The 7,940-nt window shown below is 41.3% G+C and overlaps 1 long non-coding RNA gene across 1 annotated transcript; it reads right to left on the bottom strand.

Annotated features, from left to right (window-relative positions):
- Window positions 1-826: 826 nt before the first annotated feature.
- LOC129647434 (uncharacterized) lies at window positions 827-7,424 on the bottom strand. The gene is made up of 3 exons (XR_008712337.1): window positions 7,172-7,424; window positions 3,675-3,786; window positions 827-1,705 (listed from the first exon to the last, which is right to left on the bottom strand). It is a non-coding gene; the product is annotated as an uncharacterized LOC129647434 (long non-coding RNA).
- Between the last annotated feature and the right edge of the window lie 516 nt (window positions 7,425-7,940).

The raw sequence follows: 7,940 nt of genomic DNA, 5'->3' as shown, positions 1-7,940 counted from the left end.
AATCCTTGGAGTTCTTTTAAGGGGTCCTGGAATCTATATTCATACCAAGTACTATCAAGGACAGAATAAATAATGCATTGGAATATATGCACATTTTTCATGTGTAGGTTGCTGTTGGCGTGATTAATAAATACAAAATATGCTGCTTTCACAGTAGCTTTTGGTAGTCTTAATCAACACAGACTAAAACAAAACTATCATTAGGTAGAACAGGGGCTCTCATACTTGAAAAGCTTGGAAACTACTAGAAAAAAGGAGTGGAAAATGCCACAAATATGGCATATTTCCATTTGAACTGAAGTTCCTTGTGTATACTTCTGAATTTGTTGTTTAGTCACTAAGTCATGTCTGACTCTTTGGGACCCAATGGACTATAGTCCCCAAGGCTCCTCTGTCCATGGGATTTTTTAGGCAAGAATACTGGAGTGGGTTGACATTTCCTTCTCCAAGGGATCTTCCTGACCCAGGGATAGAACCCGCATCTCCTGCATTGGCAAGTGGATTCTTTTAGCACTGAGCGACCAGGGAAGCCTATGCCTCTGAATTGGGCATAGTCAAAAAGAGTTATTCCAGTCTAAGAATGAATCATGCTTACATAACACACTGGTAACAGAAGTGTAGAGTCTTAGGATTTGTGGGGGAGAAAAGGAGCCTGTTCAAATGATCTGCTAATATGAAGTTTTTTTTTTTTTTCCCCATAATGCTTTCAAATTACCACACTGTGGCTAAGTAGATGACAGCTGGCCTCAGAGGTCTATAAACTCATTTTTATTGTGTTTCCTGCCAGCAGTATCCATTGAATCAAATTAAGGAGAACACGCCACAAAACGTACCCGGCTCCGCCCCCTTCTCCAAGCTGAGCTCCATTTCTCCCGACCCCGGGTTGATTCTGGGTCTAGAAAACCAGAGTGGTGGGTGCAGAGACCAGCAAGAGGCAGATGTACCAAGGCCAAGTTGCAAAGACAAAACATCCTACTTGTCGAAGGATAGAACTGAGAACTCACAGATGGAGCACATAATCCATGTTGAGTTCACACCTACCCTCTGCTAGAAACAAAACCTGTAGTCTAACATTGGGATAGAAAGGACTAGGCCAGGAGGAGGCATTTCTAAGCACCAGAATTGTCAACTGCCTTGAAAAACCTCTGCTTCTACTCTGAGTAGGCAAATCAGTCCATTCATTTGATACACTCCCCAGAAGTTTTTACTTTTTATAAATAACTGCAGCTCTCTTTCATGTTTCCACCTCCTGGGTCTGAGGACAGAAGGGAATGGGGCCTGGTAACCTTCATCTGCAACTAAGAAACAGTTTATGGCCGGCTGGCCAGGTGCAAACGCCCTATCTAATCTCTGCCTATGTCTGTCTTGGAGCAGCTGCAGCAGTTGGAGGGAGTTATTAAATATCAAGGAAATGTTTGTGCCAATATTGTCCCACTTCAGGGAGGTAAAAGAAGTTTACAAGTTGTTTTCCATTTAGAAAGACTGACGGTCATCACTGGGGAAAAGCTATTTTTATAGAGATCCCAACAATGGGGGTGAGGAAAAAGTGATCAAGTCCAAATGGAGACTCTTTATCAGTCAGTTTCCTTTTTGGCACCATGGCCCCTACAGGTGCAAAAGCGTTTAAATGTTCTTTTCTTACTGCCACTGGTTCGCTGTGACTGTGGACAGGATCCTCATGTCTCAGAGCTTAAAGTATGTTCACCTGGAAAACAAAAGTTTTCTTTAATGCCTCCTGAATGCTCAAGGATATTTTAAAGGTTAATAATACAATTCTGGGTACAGTAAAATGAGATCTTGAAGAAGGACAGTGTAAGACCAAAGGAAGTTTTGTATGAATTATTCAGACGGGGTGGTACAGTGCAGTGAATGCTGGCTAAGAATGAGAGTGAGCATGGGCCCCCTGACTTGCCGAGAGCCTGAGGTGGAGCAAGGCATCTGAGCCCCGTTCCCTTATCTGTAAGTACCATGAGGAGTTGATCTTTGCAAGACCCCTTTAGTTTTACAAGTCTATACTGAATGCATATTACCGATCCAGGAGAGGGGTAGACACTGTGTCAAATATAAAGGAAATAAGACATAATCCATGTGTTCTTGTAATGGAGATAAGACTAGCACAGGCAAAACAATTACCTATTGACATGACATATTTTACAAAGTAAGATATTAATGTAAGAACAATCTTTATATGTGTATGTATATATATGTGTGTGTGTGTGTGTGTGTGTATATATATATATATATATATATATATATATATGTCTGCATGCTAAGTTGATTCAGTTGTGTCCAACTCTTTTGTGACGCTATGGACTGTAGCCCACCAGGCTCCTCTGTCCATGGGATTCTCCAGGCAAGAATATTGGAGTGGGTTGCAATGCCCTCCTCCAGGGGATCTTCCCGACCCAGGGATCCAACCCATATCTCTTGCATCCCAGGCAGATTCCTTACCACTAGCACCACCTGGGAAACCCTGTTAATTACTTCTGTATTATACTATTTCCTAAGGAAAAGTGAGCTACTGTCTAAAGAAGTTCATCAATCATGGACTACATTAATAGTATCACAGTATTTATGTCTAGGGAGATAATTGTCTTTTCTGATCAGAACATGTTTTTGTAGTTTATTTTTATTTTTCGCTGCACTTGGTCTTTGTTGCTGAGCGTGGGCTCTCTAGTTGTGGCGAGCTGGGGCTACTCTCAGTTGCAGTGCTCGGGCTTCTCCAAGGATGCTCTTGGTCCCATCCCGTGTCTCTCTGGAACTCCCATCAATCAACCCTACTATCTTCCACATCTCAACGGATCATTTTTACTAATAACTTTTCCTCAGCCAATAACTTTATTTTAAAAGTTTCTATCCTAAATAAATACCCCCAAACCTCATGTGTAGAAATATGTACCTTTTAAACTACTGCTTCTAATGAGTCCTTGTTGACCATAGTTCTTAAAAGAATATTTAACGTCATATGCTGTCTCCACTTTTGCCTCCCAGTCACACCTTCCTCATTTTCCAACTATGTTGAACATCATCAGCCTTTGCAAATACAATTGGCTTTAGAAGTCCAGATTGCTTACTGGGTGCTTGTATGTTAAGGGATGCTCATTTATCTGATTTGCATACAGAACTCATTCATAAGTCTGTTATGAAGTCTAGTTTTCACAAATGTGTTCTCCTGCTAAATCAGTATGACTTTTAATTCACTTTGAAACTGTGAACCTAAACTCTGCATGATTTTATTGACTCGTTCTTGGTTTTCTCATTATATTATTTTTAACATAATAAGGCTAACTACTTCAGCTCTTTTATACTTAGGAAATAATTTTGATGGTTATAACATTATTTTACTGTGGAAACGGTGGTATGTTGAGTGATACAGTACATGAAAACTGGCTAGATTCATTTTGAATTACCAGTGGAATAAGCATTTGTGACATGAAGGGTCTGAGAAAAGGAACTGTATTGGCTGCATCTACCCTGGGACCAGCATTGTCCAGCCCCACGGCCTCTGAGAATAGAAGAGACATAAGTCCCTTTGGCAAAATGCTTTGCAAACAGATAATTTCAAAAAGGCATGGCAAACCTCAGGTTTCAGTTGCAAGTATAATATATTGCTAAGCTTCCCCATCTAGACTATATCAGCAGTACTGGTAGCGTTCAAAAGTTCTAATTCTTACCAGTTTCAATTCTTAGACTGTTTATGCATCCAGTGGATTGTAGCAAGCATTATCCTTCAAGGAAAAATTCCTAAAATTTCCTCAAGGTAGAAGTGCAACAGTAATTAATTTCCTGTTAAGATACAAAGAACAAGTTTTCTACAAGATTTGGCTTTTTTTTTTTTTTTTGCAGTTTCCTGTGCTTGACCAAAGCATGATTAGAACAAGAAATTGCCAAAGATAGGATAGAATGAGAGGCAGGGTCTAGGAACAGTGAGGGGGTAGAGAGTGAGGAGTGGTATATAACTAGATCAAGTTCCATTACTAGGATTTACTCAAAAATTTAAAGAATACTGTTATATTAGTGCCTGTATTGTAAAATAGTACTTCCAGTTTTTTAAAACACATTCACATGCACTATGCATTAGTAGGCGTTACTCACAAAATGTACTCATTCTCAGCTTAAAATTAATCAGCTGGAGATGGAGAAGGTAAATGAGTTGCCCTGTGTCTTCTGTCTCCTAGCTCAAAGACTTTTCCCCAACGCCACAGGCATGCGCTTATTTACTTTTATCTCGTGGCTCAGATGGTAGAGAATCCTGCAATGCGGGAGACCCAGATTTGATCCCTGGGTCAGGAAGATACCCTGGAGAAGGGCATGGCTACCCACTCTAGTATCCTTGCCTGGAGGATTCTGTGGACAGAGGAGCCTGGTGGGCTGCAGTCCATAGGATCACAAAGAGTCAGACATGACTGAGCGACTAACACTTTCACTTTCATCTCTTTTAGCTTCCATTTCTGAAATGAGAAAGGAGGCAGAGGGAGAGAGAAATACAGCTAGATTTGTTATTAGAATAAATGGAATAAGAAGGCAGTGATACTTGGGGAGAATTCTCCAAGCACATCTAGGTGCTGGAATAGAGCCCTCCATTAATAAACAAACAAGAAACTTGCACGGCTACGTGTTTTCCCAAAATAGACTGCATTTACAATCAACTTTCAAAGGCTGAAAACCTTTCTGTACATAACACAGGAAAAAAACCCCAAATTTTGTATTGAACCCTAACCTACACTTAGAGCCTGCGCTTTAGCATATTTTACCAAACAACATTATTCAAAAGAGTTATGGCTTAGCATTAAACATAACCAAGGGGGGAAAAAAAGAATAACTTCAAAGCGTCCCACAGGTACAAGAAACGGTGTTGGGAGTCCTCTGTTAAAGCTGTATGAATCAAATAGCATGCAGTTATTTTGTAACTGGGCTCCCCTGGTGGCTCAGATGGTAAAGAATCTACCTGCAATGCAAGAGATTCCAGTTCGATGTCTGGGTCAGAAAGATCCCCTGGAGAAGGGAGTGGCTACCTACTATAGTATTCTTGCCTGGAGAATTCCATGGACAGATGAGCCTGGCCGGCTACAATCCATGGGGTTACAGAGTCAGACATGACTGAGTGACTAACATATTGTTTTGTAACTACCTTTCAGTCCCTTGCTGTAATTATTCATTTGGTTATATGTGCTTTATATATGAGCTTCCCCAAAGATCTGAAAACAATATTACAGAGAACATGGTGATTATCTTTAAAGTTACTTGGGTTCTCAAAGGGTAATTGTGGTTTAATTTGCTAGGTCTGAATTCCTATCATGACCTCATGGTAATCATGTACTTACAGAGTGACTTTGCATGGGTATGGGGACCTCAAAATACTGTGTACTGGCTATAAAGTACAGGGGAGCACTTGAGAACAGGTGCAGATCCAAAGTGGTAAGTGTGGCGTGTTTGTACAAGCACCCGGCGGTACAAGGCTTGCAATAAAGATTATTGCATGCGTGCGAGTATTGGGGGTACATGCAAACTTTCACCTGCAGGCTCCTTAGTTCTCTTGGAAGCTGACCAGTTCTCAGAGTAAACTACCTTTTACCAGTCAGTCAAGGGTCACTCCCACTTAGAAGGCTGTACACCTTTGTCAAGTTTACGAGATAGTCAAGGCAACAGAAATATAAACGTCTCACCTTCCTTTAAAATCAAGAACAACAAAAGTAAAAAACATCTTTCCTTAAATATAAGAAGTACAAGTACAGTTTGGGAGGGAGAACAAGAAAGATACAGAAGACTATGGAAGACCTTGAAGCATCAGAGAGCTGGGGTTTAATCAGAGAGATGAAGGCTGACCTGGAAGTAGAGGCATTAATCTGCTAAGGGCTACTCCTATGAGCTTGCGAGAACCAACTGTTAAATATTCAGGAATCTTGGGAACAGGTTGTTACTATTGGAGTCTTGAAATCAGGCATGGTGGGAGTATTTACACCATGAAAACTGGCAAACGGTACAAGCCAGGGCTTCTAGTCCCCACCCAAGCCAATTTACCAGGATATCTCTGAGTTAAAATATCATTAAAGGAACACTATAATGAAAACTCAGTTTTCTAATAATTCTTATGGGACAGCGTCTCCCTACTCACTAACTTTTAGACTTTAACCCTTCTCCTGTTGTTGTTCAGTTGCTAAGTTGTGTCAGACTCTTTTGCAACCCCATGAACTGCAGCATGCCAGGCTTCCCTGTCCTTCACTATCTCCTGGAGTTTGCTTAAACTCATGTCCATTGAGTCGGTGATGCCATCCAACCATCTCATTCTCTGTCATCCCCTTCTTCTCTTGCCCTCAATCTTTCCGAGCAGCAGGGTCTTTTCCAATGAGTCAGTTCTTTACATCAAGTGGCAAAAGTACTGGAGCTTCAGCTTCAGCATCAGTCCTTCCAATGAATATTCAGGGTGGATTTCCTTTAGGCTTGACTGGTTTGATCTCTTTGCTGTCCAAGAGACTCTCAAGAGTCTTCTCCAGCACCACAATTTGAAAACATCAATTCTTTGGCGCTAAGCCTTCTTAATGGCCCAACTCTCACATCCTTACATGACTACTGGAAAAACCATAGCTTTGACTATACTGATCTTTGTCGGCAAAGTAATGTCTCTCTTTTTAATCTGCTGTCTAGGTTTGTCATAGCTTTTCTTCCAAGGAGAAGGCGTCTTTTAATTTCATTGCTGCAGTCACTGTCCACAGTGATTTTGGAGCCCAAGAAAATAAAATCTGTGACTTCAAATCTCTGTTCCATTTTTTCCTTCATTCTGCAGCTCTTCCAACCCTCTCAAGAGACTGTTACAACTGAAAACTAATTGGTAAGAAGACTGTGTGCTTGGTCGCTCAGTTGTGTCTGATCTTTGTGACCCCATTAACTGTAGCCCACCAGGCTCCTCTGTCCATGGGATTCTCCAGGCGAGAATATTGGAATGGGTTGCCATTTCCTTCTCCAGGGGATCTTCCTGACCCAGGGATCAAACTCATGTCTCTTCCATCTCCTGCATTGCAGGCAGATTCTTTACCACCTGAGCCACCAGGGAAGCCTGCATTTGCATATTAATATTCAAGAGCATAGATTTGAATTTGAACCCATATCAGACAACCTGGGTTTGAATCCAAAAACCTGTGTATACCAGATGTGTGATTTAAATAATGCTCACCTGCTGGGGGCTCAGATGGTAAAGAATCGGCCTGCAATGTGGGAGACCTGGGTTCGATTTCTGAGTCCAGAGTCCAGAAGATCCCCTGGAGGAGGGAATGGCTACCCACTCTAGTATCCTTGGCTGGAGAATTCCATGGATGGAGGAGCCTGGCGGATGGAAGAGTCCAGGGGGATCACAAAATATCAGACGTGACTGAGCAGTTAACATTTTCATTTTTTTTTTCACCTCTTCAAGTTTTGGGTTGTGAAAGCATCATAATAGCTCCCCAACGTAATGGAAGCATTGCAGGAATAATATCTTCCTCATAGTGCTGCTGTAGATATTAAATAAGTTTTTTCCTTTTTAAATTTATTTTCTAATTGGAGGGAAATTGCTTTACAGTGTTGTTTTCTTTTCTGCTGTACAATGGGAATCAGTCATAATTATATATATATCTATATCTCACCTCCCCCTTGAGCCTCGCTCCTCTCCTCCTACCCCACACCTCTAGTTCATCACAGAGCACCAAGCTGGGCTCCCAGGGTTAATGAGTTATCAGGTGTAGTGCATTTGGAACTCTGGCCATAGGAGGCCCTATGTGTGTCTCTATGACTGTATTTCCCTGGGAAGATGATCGTGGGCATAGGCACACTGTAGACACTCACTAAATGGGAACTGCTTTTATTCTTCTTTCTGCAGTTCTGGTATTATTCAGAATTGACATTTCACTCATGAGGGCTGATTGCACATTTTGTGTACAGCAATTCCTAATACAGTGTGTGGTTTT

This window comes from Bubalus kerabau, chromosome 3 (genome assembly GCF_029407905.1).
Source record: "Bubalus kerabau isolate K-KA32 ecotype Philippines breed swamp buffalo chromosome 3, PCC_UOA_SB_1v2, whole genome shotgun sequence".
NCBI classification, from domain to species: Eukaryota; Metazoa; Chordata; class Mammalia; order Artiodactyla; family Bovidae; genus Bubalus; species Bubalus kerabau.
This window is presented reverse-complemented; position numbering and strand designations above follow the sequence as displayed.